Source organism: Ornithorhynchus anatinus, chromosome 12 (assembly GCF_004115215.2).
Source record: "Ornithorhynchus anatinus isolate Pmale09 chromosome 12, mOrnAna1.pri.v4, whole genome shotgun sequence".
NCBI classification, from domain to species: domain Eukaryota; kingdom Metazoa; phylum Chordata; class Mammalia; order Monotremata; family Ornithorhynchidae; genus Ornithorhynchus; species Ornithorhynchus anatinus.
Window position 1 is genome coordinate 55,054,237 of NC_041739.1, and position 14,435 is coordinate 55,068,671.

The window sequence follows — 14,435 nt, forward strand, 5'->3', positions numbered from 1 at the left end:
TCCTCATCTGTTAAAATAGGGATGAAGCCCGCGAGCCCCACGTGGGACACCCTGATGACCTTCTATCTGCCCCAGCGCTTAGAACAGTGCCCGGCACATAGTAAGCGCTTAACAAATGCCAAAATCATTGTTATCAGAAATGCTGCAGCCGATCAATGCAGAGGCCGACAACTGCAACGGCCGACAAATGCAGCGTCCGACTAATGCGGCGGCCGATAAATGCAACAGCCGAGAGGTGCAACAAATGCAGCAGCCGGCTAAGGCAGAGGCCGAGAAATGCAACGAATGCAGCAGCCGACTAATACAGAGGGCGACTCATGCAACAGGCGATACATGCACTAAATGCAGCAGCCGACTAAGGCAGAGGGCGACAAATGCAACAGGCGATACATGCAATAAATGCAGCAGCCGACGAAGGCAGAGGGCGACCGATGCCACGGATGCACGAAATGCAACAGCCGAGAAATGCAGCCGCCGACTAATGCAGAGGCCGGCACATGCAACAGGCGATGCAACAGCCGAGAAATGCAGAGAGGCCAGCCCAAAGAAGTGGGTGCGGAGGCTCGCCTGGGCGGGGATGGTGGGACACTCACCGTCCGGTGGCGGGGCCCGGCGGCCTTCCCGGAGGCGGCGGCGGCGGCGTCCCCGGAGCCCCCCGCCCTGCAGCCGGGCGCCGGTGGCAGCGGGGGCGGCGACGGTCGGACGGCACTGCCGGCCGGTCCTGCTGTTCCGCCCACCCGGGCGCCGCCCTCCGCGCCGGCGCCGCCCCGCTCCCCGCACGCTCATTGGCTGCCGCGGGCGGCTTCCCGCACGCTCATTGGTCGGCCCGGACGGGCGGCCTCCCCCCCCCACGCCCGGCGGAGGAGGCCAGCGCTCCGGTTGTCATGGCAACCGCGGCCTGCTCCCGCCGGCCGCTCTGCCCGGGGCCCCCCATCCATTCATTCCACACTGGGATCATAATCATGTTGATATGGGTTCAGCGCTTACTACGTGCACAGCGCTCTTCTCTGCACATCAGGTTGGAAGCACACAATAAATGGCCTTAAATTATCATTTAATTTATTATTATTCCTTATAATTATGATATTATTAGTCATTCATTCAATAGATGTATTGAGCGTTTACAATGTGCAGAGCGCTCTTCTCTGCACATCAGTTTGGAAGCACACAATAAATGGCCTTAAATTATCATTTAATTTATTATTATTCCTTATAATTATGATATTATTATTCATTCATTCAATAGATGTATTGAGCGTTTACAATGTGCAGAGCGCTCTTCTCTGCACATCAGTTTGGAAGCACACAATAAATGGCCTTAAATTATCATTTAATTTATTATTATTCCTTATAATTATGATATTCATTCATTCAATAGATGTATTGAGCGCTTACAATGTGCAGAGCGCTCTTCTCTGCACATCAGTTTGGAAGCACACAATAAATGGCCTTAAATTATCATTTAATTTATTATTATTCCTTATAATTATGCTATTATTTTTCATTCATTCAATAGATGTATTGAGCGCTTACTATGTGCAGAGCGCTCTTCTCTGCACATCAGTTTGGAAGCACACAATAAATGGCCTTAAATTATCATTTAATTTATTATTATTCCTTATAATTATGATATTCATTCATTCAATAGATGTATTGAGCGCTTACTATGTGCAGAGCGCTCTTCTCTGCACATCAGGTTGGAAGCACACAATAAATGGCCTTAAATTATCATTTAATTTATTATTATTCCTTATAATTATGCTATTATTTTTCATTCATTCAATAGATGTATTGAGCGCTTACTATTTGCAGAGCGCTCTTCTCTGCACATCAGTTTGGAAGCACACAATAAATGGCCTTAAATTATCATTTAATTTATTATTATTGCTTATAATTATGATATTATTATTCATTCATTCAATAGATGTATTGAGCGCTTACTATGTGCAGAGCGCTCTTCTCTGCACATCAGTTTGGAAGCACACAATAAATGGCCTTAAATTATTTAATTTATTATTATTCCTTATAATTATGATATTATTATTCATTCATTCAATAGATGTATTGAGCGCTTACAATGTGCAGAGCGCTCTTCTCTGCACATCAGTTTGGAAGCACACAATAAATGGCCTTAAATTATCATTTAATTTATTATTATTCATTATAATTATGATATTCATTCATTCAATAGATGTATTGAGCGCTTACTATGTGCAGAGCGCTCTTCTCTGCACATCAGGTTGGAGGCACACAATAAATGGCCTTAAATTATCATTTAATTATGTGCAGAGCACTGTACTAAGCGCTTGGAATGGACAAATCGGTAACAGAGACAGTCCCTGCCCTTTGATGGGCTCACAGTCTAATCTGGGGAGATGGACAGACAAGAACAATAGCAATAAATAGAATCAAGGGGATGAACATCTCATTAAAACAATAGCAAATAAATAGAATCAAGGCGATGTACATTATTATTATTATTATAAATTATTGTGTGCTAACAAATACCAAAATTATAATTATTATCAGGTTGTCCCCCGTGAGGCTCCCAGTCTTCATCCCCATTTGACAGATGAGGTAACCGAGGCACAGAGAAGTGAAGTGACTTGCCCGCAGTCACACAGCTGACAAGGGGCAGAGCGGAGATTCGAATCCATGACCTCTGACTCCCAAGCCCGGGCTCTTTCCACTAAGAGCACTGTACTAAACCCTTGATCATTCATTCAATCATATTTTTTGAGCGTTTACTATGTACGGAGCACTGTACTAAGCGCTATCCATGCCCCCTGTTCAGTTGATGATGATGGTATTTGTTTAAGTGCCCACTGTGTGCCAAGTACTAAGTGCTGGGCATAGTGGCTAGAGCCGGGGGAGTCCGAAGGTCATGGGTTCTAATCCCACCCCTGCCACTTGTCTGCTGTGTGACCGTGGGCAAGTCACTTCATTCATTCAATTGTATTTACTGAGCGCTTACTATGTGCAGAGCACTGTACTAAGCGCTTGGAATGTACTCTTCAGCAACAGATAGAGACAGTCCCTGCCCAGTGACGGGCTCACGGTCTAAACGAGAGAAGTGAGAAGTCACTTCAATTCTCTGAGCCTCAGTTACCTTATCTGTAAAATGGGGATTAAAACTGAACCCCACGTGGGACAACTGATTACCTTGTATCTACCCCAGCGCTTAGGACTGTGCTTGGCATGTAGTAAGCGCTTAACATATACCATACTTTAGCGCTTAGAAGAGTGCTTGGCACATAATAAGTGCTTAACAAATACCAAAATTATTATACAAGCCAAACCCATGTTGGGCTCACAGTCTCCATCCCCATTTTACAAGTACCTGAGGCCCAGAGAAGTAAAGTGATTTGCCCAAAGTCACACAGCCGACTATCCTGCCTCTGCCACTTGTGCGCTGTGTGACCCTGGGCGAATCACTTCACTTCTCTGTGCCTCGGTTCCCTCATCTGTAAAATGGGGATTGAGACTGTGAGCTCCTTGTGGGACAGGGACTGTGTCAACCCGATTTGTTTGTATCCACCCCAGTGCTTAGCACACAGTGAGCATTTAACAAACACCACAATTATTATTATTGTTATTATTAAGTGGCGGAGCCAGGATTAGAACCATGACCTTCTGACTCCCAGGCCCAGGCTCTATCCACTAGGCCACCCTACTTCTCTATTCAGCACCGACCCCGAACCCCTCCACCCAGGGACAACTGCTCTCCTTCCCTTTCCCCTTCCCTCTTTCCACCATCATTTCACTCATTCCGTCGTATTTATTGAGCGCTTACTATGTGCAGAGCACTATACTAAGTGCTTGGAAATTCAGCAGGAAAGAGAGACAATCCAAGACTACATCGGATTTACAGTCTATTTGGAAGGAGACAGAGATCGAAACTAGTAAATGGGCATCAATATAAATAAACAGAATTATAGATATGTACACATCAAAACAAGTGAACAGGCATCAAAATAAATAGAATTATAGATATATACATAAGAGCTGTGGGGCGGGGAAGTGGGGAGGGAGCATGGAAGCATTGTGCTCTAAGTGTTAGAGCACGGACCTGGGATCCAGAAGGACCTGGATTTAATTCCAGCACTACCAATTGCTTGCTGTGTGACCTTGGGCAAGTCACTAAACTTCTCTGTGCTACAATTCTCCTGTTTTCTCTCCTACTCAGACTATAAGTCCCATGCAAACTAATCTACCCCAGGGTTTAGAACAGCTTTTGACACATAGTAAACACATCAAATTCTGTAAAAAATGTTTTGAAATGGTGGGAGAGCAGAAGAAATTCTACAATGAAGCAAATCTTCATGGTCCAGAATAACCTCCAAGGGACCTTCTTCTGTGTTCTCCCTTCTTCTGGAAATATTTTCTCTATTTTCCTAGCTCTCTAATGGCACCTCACTAACAAATCAGATTCATATATCCATATAGATGGGTTTTAGGTTCTTAGATACACAAAGGTGTTTATTACTATTACTACTAATAAATAATAGTGGTATTTCTTAAGGGTTTACTGAATGCCAGGCACTGTACTAAGTGCTAGAGTAAATGAAAGCAAATCAGGTTGGACATAGTACCTATCCTACATGGGGCTCACAGTCTTAATCCCCATTTTACTGATGAGGTAACTGAGGCAAAGAGAGGTAAGTGACTTGCCCAGTATAACACAACAGATAAGTGGCAGAGCTGGGATTTGAACCTAGGACCTTCTGACTTTTAAGATTTTATCTGTACATTTGAGGTTATCCTTTGTCATACACACTTATTACCTGCAGGGCACAGTGCCATTTTCAATGTTTCCTCTCCACTGTAAGATCCTTGTGGGTGGGAAATGTGTCTGCCGACTCTGGAATACTGTACCCTCCCAAGTGCTTACTTAGTACAGTGCTCTGTATAGAGTAAGCGCTCAATAAATATGATTGATCAATAGATTGATTCCTTTTGGCAGAATGTATTTCCCAAAGTCTCAGCTCTGAAATAGTCATCCAATTCCGCACTGCTTCAACCAAGGGTGGTTTTACGAGTGATGTCGATCAGTGGTATTTAGTGAGAACTTACTGGGTGAGGAGCATTGTACTAAGCACTGGAAAGAGTACAATATAACAGAGATGGTAGACACATTTCTTGTCCACCATGAGCTTACAGTCTGGACAGCGTAATAGTGGTTAGAGTTTATTACATACTTTCTGTGTGTAGAGTTCTGTACCCTAGGAAAGAATTCACAGTTGGAAAATAGACACAGTCCCTGGCCTATAAGCTATTCTTTTTTTTGGCTGAGCACATGAGTTGGTGTCTCACTTTGTTTTTAGACTGTCTTCCATCTTTGCTTCGAGGACCCCAGTTAAACTTACCCTTCAGCAGCTGTCTTGGGTGTCCTGTTGCTCTTCAGTCTCATTATCACTGCAACCAGAGAAATAAAGAAAGATGAGTCTATCACTGCCTATCTGATGGCACAGCCAAGATCACTGAACAGGTAGGATACTGCTCAGGCAGCTAAACTGGTTCTTCTTGAATAAAAATAAGTGAAACATTCAAAAGATGTCTCTGGATTTCAAAAACACTCATCACTCTATACAAGAAGAAAGAGAGAGCTGTTGAAATTATTTTGCCACTCTCTGTTGCTGCAATAATATGAGCTTGAGGATTTTCAGACTGGTTGATAATAATTAATAATAATAGTATTTGTTAAATGCTTACTATGTATTAAACATTGTACTAAGTGCTGGGGTAGATACAAGATAATCAAGCAACTCTGTTGGACTTCTTTCACCCAGATGCTTAGTACAGAGCTCTGCACACAGTAAGTGCTAAATAAATATTATTGATTGATGGATTAATTCCTGGGTGCAGGTACCCAATACTGCTCTCTCTTTGTGAGCATCATTGATCATCCCATGAGATCTCTGCTAGATGGAGAGGCTTCTGGAGAAGAAAATCCAAATCAATTGAGTTGAAAGATTCCTCTGTTTCAGACTAGCTGCTGCTGTCCCCAATTATCCTCCTCCCTTCCTATCCCAACCCTACCTGCTTTCCAGCATCTCTATTAAAGCAGTGAAATCAGATGTGATAGGACCAAGGGAAAACTAAGGAACAGTATTTGGGTGTTGGCTTTTCAGATATGAAAGGGAGAGTCAGGCTCTTCTTTCCTTATCTTTGTAGTCCTCAAAGGTATTTATTGAACACCTATCAAGTACCAAGTTTAGAGAAACAGCATAGCCTAGTAGGTAGAGCATGGGCCTGAGAGTTAGAAGGATCTTGGTACTAATCCTAGGCCTCCCACTTGTCTTCTATGTGACCTTGGGCAAGTCATTTCTCTTCTTTAGGACTCAATTACTTCATCTGTAAAATGGGGGTTAAGATTGTGAGCCCCATGTGGCACATGGATTATGTTCAACCTGATTAGCTTTTATCTACCTCAGACCTTAGTAGAGTGCCTGGCAGGTGTGAGCTAGTTGTGGGCTGGAATATGTCTGTTGTCATATTGTACTCTCCCAAGCGCTTAGTTCAGTGATTTGCGCATAGTAAGTGTTCAATAAATATGATTGAATGAATGAAAGTGCTTAACAAATACCGTTAAATTAAAAAAGTCCTTGGGATAGTACATCAGAATCAAGGAATCAAGACACACAATCACTGCCTTCAGGAGTTTATCTTCTAAGAGGTAGAGTTTATCCATTTTTCAGTAAGTGTTATAAACTAAGAAAATTCACAGATAGAATTTAATCACATTATCATATGTAATTGTCACTGCATGACCTAAGAAATAGTTGAAGAAAGATTAAGGTAGGAGTGAAATTGCAGTTTCCAAGTTATTCTTGGTCTTGCATATTTAGGGATCAACTTGGACACCTTTTTAATTTAGAGATTTACCACCCTGGATACTGGCTATTCTTTACTCAGTTTCTTAAAATTAATCCCTGTTAAATTTTGGCATTGAAAATAAATTTAAATACCTACTGGCCTTTCTAGGTTGCATAATACAGTGAAAAGGAAATGGTCACACAAACTACTTGGGAAAGCAAACGCTTATGTATATAAATGAGACGTTTTGCCATGACAATGTTTCCTTGCTTCTATTGTTTTTTTGTAACCGGTTTAGTGTTACTCTAAGCTGGTTGTTTTTGTGAATGTAATGAAGTTGAATCGACAATATGTTATTATCCAGATTACAGCTACTCTTATTTCACTGTTTTTCAATAAAGCTTGAGTTGACTTTTCCACCACAAACCTCAGCCTTCAGCATTTACTATCTCGGATGCCTTAGTGTTAGGTAACAAATTGGAATTTGGGGCCGAAATCATCCAAAATGATGTTGTGTCTCTTGGCTCTGCCCCAACTAGCAGTCTCTGTTCCTCCTAAGCTAACCTTCTGACTGTACCTGGTCTTCAACTGTTTGATGGCTAAATGGCCATGCATCTCCCTCCCATCGCACTGCACTAAGCGCTGGGGTTAGAGACAAGATAAGCAGATTGAACCCAGTCCCTATCCCACACTAGACTTACAGTATAAGTAGGTGGGTGAACAGGTATCGAATCCCCATTTTACAGATGAGGAAACTGAGAACCAGAGAAGTTAAGTGCCCTGCCCAAGGTCACTCAGCAGGTAAGTGGTGGAGTCAAGATTGAAACCCAGGTCCATGCTCTTTCTACTGGTCCATGCTAATTCTTATGTGCCAAACCATGACCCATTCAATTTCAAAATCCTACTAAAAAGTCTCTTCCTACAGGAAGTATTCCCCATCTTATTGCTACATCCCATTAGCCACCTGTAGCATTATGGTTAGTATTATTTATTGTTATTAAGTTCTTACTATGTGTCAATACTGTTCTAAGCATAGATGTTGATGAAAAGTTGATCAGGTTGGACACAGTCCCCGTCCCTCATAAGGGTCACAGTCTAAATATTCACAGTCTAGCATTCTATGCCTTAGACTATTTATTCATTGCATTTTTAATTTTCTGCTTACTTTTGCTTTTATTAGTCACACCTATAATTTACCTGTTATTTCTCACATTCCAACTGTTACTATTTGTATTTGCTTGTCCCTCTGTCATTAGATTTTAAGACCCTCAAGAGCAGAAGCAGCCTTTTACTTTAATTATATGTTCTCACATGTCTAGTACAATTCTCTGCACCCAGTAGATGCTCAATCAGTCCTGTTGATGATGGTACTATTATTTCCAACTATTTATTGTAATGTTTGTCTCTCTCTCTAGACTTTAAGCTCACTGTGGGCAGGGAACATGTCTACCAATTCTGTTGTACCTCTCGCCAGCACTTAGTTCAGTACTATGCACACAGTAAGTGCTAAATAAATACCAATCTACCAATCAATTATTAAGCATTTATTAAGCACTGTACCAAGTCTTGGGAGAGTACAATGCAGCAGAATTAGCGGACACATTCCCTGAAAGATTGATTGATTCCAATAGTTCTTTTGGTCCTTGGATGGTTGGTATTTGATATGAGGACAAAACAATAAAATATGAAGGTAATTTTGGAAAAATAAAAGGGCTTTACAAATTCAAGGACTATGAAAGAAATTCTGTGATAATTATTTATAATTTTTATCAAGCGATATTTTTACTTCCCGTTAGACTTGTCGGACATTTTTTGACTCAACCTAGCCTTTTAAAAGTGAAATTAAATGAAATTTAGATTTTTCAAAAGATTAAAAAAAGAAAAAAAAATTTCATGCATTTGACTCCACAAAGCTTTTGGAGATTTGAGTCCTGTCTCTGAAACTTTCATCTCAATAGATAAGATGATGCTTGAATTTATAATGGCACTTTTCTTCTAAGGATCTTCTCTCATGCTAACGCATCAATCACCACACTGTCTCTATAAATTAAGAAGCTATTATTACTCTCCTTTTTTGGACGGGGAAAGCTGGGCAAAGAGAGATTTACTAGCTTGCCCAAGGTCACATGCTTAGTCAGTAGAATAACCAAGTTTCCCAACTTTCAGTCAGGGTGGCTGTCCACTCACTTATAGCAGAAGCCAAAATTTCTGCCTCCAGTGGAGAATTCCAGGGGTTTGGGAAAGGGACAGAGTGATGCCTGCTGAGGGTCTGCTGAGGGTATGGAATGGGCAGCACTTGCGATAAGCAATCTCCCTCCACTCGTGTCCCTATTTGTTATCCACAGTATTGATTGAGCACCTATTCAGGAAGCATGGCCTAATGGCAAGAGCATGGGCTTGGGAATCAGAGGACGTAGGTTCTAATCCTGGCTCTGCCTCTTGTCTGTTGTGTGACCTTCGGCAAGTTGCTTAACTTCTTTGTGCCTCAGGTCCCTCATCTGTAAAATGGGGATTAAGACTGTGAGCCCCTTGTGTATCTACTTGTATCTACTCCAGCGCTTAGTACAGTGCTTAGCACATAACAAATACCATCATTATTAGACAGGGCTGTATGCCGTTCTGGTCACTTTTTTATGACATTTGTTCAATGCTTACTATGTGCCGTGCACTGTAAAGCTTGTCAGTGTTCACCTCCATCCCTCCACCTTCCCTTCCTCCTTCTCCTCTGACAGAAGACTCCTTAAAAAACCCACATAATCTCCAAAGCGTTCCAGAAACAACAACCGTCAGCTTTCCTGGACCCGTTTCTCACCCTATGCAACCCATTAAGAAGAAGAAGAACTCAACGGAGGAAGGTTCTTCAGTTGGCTGTGGTGAAAAGGGTGGAGAGCTTGTTGAACTTCTTCCTCTCCAAAATGAAAAGGCTTATGAAACTGAGCTCAAAGAAAAACATGCCACAGGCACATACAATAAAAAATATGGTAGAACCAGTATTATTACAATGAACAAATAATAATAATGACAACCATTATGTACCTTAAATTGGGCTATAAATACAAAGGCACAAGACAACTATAGGGTTCATAAGAAAATGGACATGGATGATAATACATGTAGTACTCCGTGTTTCATCTTTTTCCTCAGGTAGACCCTTGGGGGGCAACCATTTCATTCATTGTGTAGTTCATTTTGTCCATCCTGTGAAAATGAAGTGTATCTTCCTAGATCTATGCAACTAAAAATATATTACATTACACCCCAGTTAGGGCAAACTGGAGCTATATTACTCTTCCATTCCAATTCCAAGTGTGCATGCCCAAATGCTAGGTTCAATAAAGTAGATGAGCCTAAACAAACATATTTTCTGAAGATTGTTCTCTAATCTGTAAACTCTGGCTGAAATGTGCATTGAAAACATTGTTACCTTGGGCAAATTTACTTTATTTCTCAGTGCCTCATTTCTCTCATCTGCAAAAATGGGGATATGTCTCATTCCTCCTTAGACTGTGAGCACTGGAGGGCCCAGGAAATAATCAAGGAATCATTGGTATTTATTGAGCACTTACTGTGTTCAGAGTGCTTGGTACAGTACAATATAATTAAGTTGGTAGACAAGTTCCCTGCCCACAAGGAGTTTACAGTCCAAAGGGGGAACTCGAGTGCTTACTATGTGCAGAGCACTATATTGAGCGCTTGGGAGAGTTCAATTACAACAGAATTAGCAGACACATTCTGTGTCTAATATGTGATATTGTATCGACCTCAGTGCTTAGCACAGTTCTTAGCACACTGTAAGGATTTGAGAAAATGCCACAATAATAAAAATATATGGGGATGGCAGGATTGAGTGTTTCTCCAAATGACAGAGATTTGATGGGTTTTTTTGAATATTTCCCACACTAACTCCAAGTCAGCGAGTAGTAAAGAATCACCCTTTTTTTGCTGCACTAAGCCAAAATCTATTATTTTTAATAATAATAGTTGTGGTATTTGTTAAGAACTTACTATGTGCCAGACACTGTTCTAAGCACTGGGGTCTACAAACAAATCAGGAGATACATAGTCCCAGTTCCACATGGGGCTCACAGTCTCAATCCCCATTTTACAGATGAGGTAACTGAGGCATTGAGAAGTGAAGTGACTGCCCAAGGTCCCACAGCAGATGAGTGACGGAGCCAGAATTAGAACCCAAGACCTTCTGGCTCCTAGGCCATGCTGCTTCTCTGCTTATTCAACACCTCCGAAGAGAGCCCTCCAACCCCATCCATGTGCTTATGATAATAATTATTATTATTATTACGGTAATTGTTAAGCTCTTACTATGTGCCAAGCACTGTTTTAAGCACTGGGGTAAGTACAAGGGCAATGAGGTTGTCCCATGTAGGGCTCACAGTCTTAACTTCAGATGAGATTAAGATGAGGGATGAGGCACAGATGAGGGAACTGAGGCACAGAGAACTTAAGTGACTTGCCCTAGGTCACACAGCAGTCACGTGGTGGACCTGGAATTAGAACCTACATCCTCATCCATAGATCGATTTTGAAAGAGGCATGGGTAGAAAAGTATCAAACCTCGTGTCCAAGTTGATTATCCTCTATCTAAGCAGCGTGGCTTAGTGGAAAGAGCGCGGGCTTGGGAGTCAGAGGTCGTGGGTTTTAATCCTGTCTCTGCCGCTTGTCAGCTCTGTAACCTTGGGCAAGTCACTTAACCTCTCTGTGCCTCAGTTACCTCATCTGTAAAATGGGGATGAAGATTCTGAGCCCTACATTGGACAACCTGATTACTCTGTATCTACCCCAACGCTTAGAACAGTGCTTGGCACATAGTAAGCGCTTAACAAATACCAACATTATTATTATTACCCCCACACTTAGTGCAGTGCCTGGAACTGAGTGAGCACCTCATATTTACTATTTTAAAAAATTAGAAAAATGTAATTGTTTCTGCTTAAACCTTCCAGGTGGAACAGGAAACTTTATCGGCTCTCAACATACCAAGGTTACTTCACCAAGGAGGTCTAATTTATTCAGTTGCAACCCTGATGATCAGTGTTCCATATTTGATTACAGGAAAGATGCGGTCCGGGAAGATATCATCACCAAGGAGAAGGAGGAGGAAAGAGGGTCAGGACACCTTTTGGAAGAGCTCAAGAAAATACAGTTGCTACCAACTGAAGTGTGGCTACCAACTCTGTTATGTTGTACTTTTCCAAACACTTACTGCAGTGTGCTGCATAAATAATAAATATGATCGATTGATTGATCGTACGGGAGTTTGCTGAAGGCATGAGGGTGAACAGATTAAGCTCAGTATTCTAGACCGTAAACTCATCCTGGGCAGGAATTGTTCTGTTGTGCTCTCCCAAGCGCTGAGTACAGTAAGTGCTCAATAAATACAAAGGGATGAATGAATGAATAGTCAAGAAGGAGAGGCACTTGTAAAGAGAAGGCAGAACCAGTTGGAGCTGGGTGAACAGGGGCCCTCAGTTCACACACAAAGCAAAACAAGCCTTAGCAAGCAAAGATGAGTCACTTTGCAAGTTGGTTTTCTCCTAATACTACAGAGAGAGCCTTCGGATGGTGTACTCTCTCTGGACCCTAAAATGGCCCCACAAACAATCTGACCCTGGATGCTGAGTACTGCAGTTGATGAAGTTCTCCAAACTAGCTAGACCCCACTGGGCAGAAAAGATTGTTCAAGCTCTGGGGGCTACAGTTGGCTCAACCGACATGTCAAAAAAACCCTGGAAAAAGCAAACTGGAAAACAAACAATGGAATCGTATTGTCAAACAGGGTGAAAACTTTTCAGAACTAATCCTTAATCTACTTTAACTATTTCCTTGGTAAATTGAATTTTTTTTCAGACTATGGGGCTGCAATTAATAATTGCAAACATAACAATCACATATAGTATATTAATTTGTAGTCAGTTTCCTCAGGTAAAGCAGAATATTGGGATTGAAAATTTTGGCGTTTTAATCTTGGTTGTGTTCTGATTTACTCTATATAACCCTGGGCAAGTCACTTATTAATCTTTATTTGTCTTGGTTTCCTCAACTGTAGAGGAGGGATAATAACATTGTCCTACCTCACAGGGGTGGGGTGAAAATTAATTAACGGCTGTAAAGAGCTTTGAAAGCCGTGGATGAAAGACAGTGGACTGAGTACAAAGCATCATCTTCGCTGTGGTAAGATGAATATGAAAACAATTCAAATTGAGGGAAAATTCAGAGATGCTGAATGAAAAAAAGCTATTTTCCCAGATTAATCTAATTACATCTGACTAGGACCAAATGTCAGTTTATACTCACTTTAATCCGGGAGAATGGAGAAAGGGGCTTTGTCTCTCTTGTTTTTGCTCAAACTTGTGTGCCTCCTATTCCAAACCTTTGAACCTTGGATGGTATCAAACAGAATGGAGCTTCAATTTGAAAGCGGCAACCAAAGCAGATAAACCACACGATGATAAAAACATTCACTTAAATGCAAATATCCTTTGCCTCCAAACCCTCAATAGCTCTTGTCATGTCAGTTTCCTTGAAATGCCTGTCCCAGGAGAGTTACCCAGGGATAAGAGAAGCTGCATGGTGTAGTGGCTAGAGCCTGGGAGTCAGAAGGTCGTGGGTTCTACTTCTAATAATAATAATAATGTTGGTATTTGTTAAGTGCTTACTATGTGCAGAGCACTGTTCTAAGCGCCGGGGCAGATACAGGGTAATCAGTTTGTCCCACATGAGGCTCACAGATAATCCCCATTTTACAGATGAGGTAACTGAGGCACAGAGAAGTTAAGTGACTTGCCCACAGTCACACAGCTGACAAGTGGCAGAGCCGGGAGTCAAACCCATGACCTCTGATTCCAAAGCCCACACTCTTTTCACTGAGCCACACTGCTTCTCCATCCTAGTTCTGCCCCTTCTCTGCTGTGTGACCTGGGGCAGGTTATTTCACTTTTCGGTGCCTCAGTTATCCATTTGTAAATTGGGGATTAAGAATTTGAGTCCCAACTGGGAAAGGGACTGTGTCCAACCTGCAGCGAGGCTTAGTGGAAAGAGCACTGGCTTGGGAGTCAGAGGTCGTGGGTTCTACTCCTGACTCTGCCACTTGTCAGCTTTGTGACCTTGGGCAAGTCACTTAAGACTGTGAGCCCCATGTAGGACAACCTGATTACCTGATGTCTCCCCCAGCACTTGGAACAGTGCTTGGCACATAGTAAGCACTTAACAAATATTATCATCATCATTATTATTATTACCTTGTATCGACCCCAGTGCTTAGAACAGTGTTTTTTTACGGTATTTGTTAAGCACTTACTATGTGCCAGGCACTGTACTAAGTACTGGACTAGATAGAGCGAAATCAGGTTGGAGACAGTCCATGTCCCACATGGGGCTCACAGTTTCAGTTCTCATTTTACAAATGAGATAACTGAGGCAGATTTGGGGTCAGGGGTGGATGTGACCCACACTCATGGTCAAGGTTGTGACTCCGGACTTCGTGGCGCACTGGGCTGGGATGATCCACCGGAGCCAGAAAGGAAGGAATAATGCCTTCCGATGGACTAATCCCACTACATTAAATCAGCACTAACCAAGTTATCTAGTTTTAAATTGCAGGC

The 14,435-nt window shown here is 42.0% G+C and overlaps 1 long non-coding RNA gene across 1 annotated transcript; it reads left to right on the forward strand.

Annotated features, from left to right (window-relative positions):
• Window positions 1-954: 954 nt before the first annotated feature.
• Window positions 955-12,055, forward strand: LOC114815414. The gene is made up of 3 exons (XR_003763174.2): window positions 955-1,018; window positions 5,325-5,488; window positions 11,887-12,055. It is a non-coding gene; the product is annotated as an uncharacterized LOC114815414 (long non-coding RNA).
• The last annotated feature ends 2,380 nt before the right edge of the window (window positions 12,056-14,435 follow it).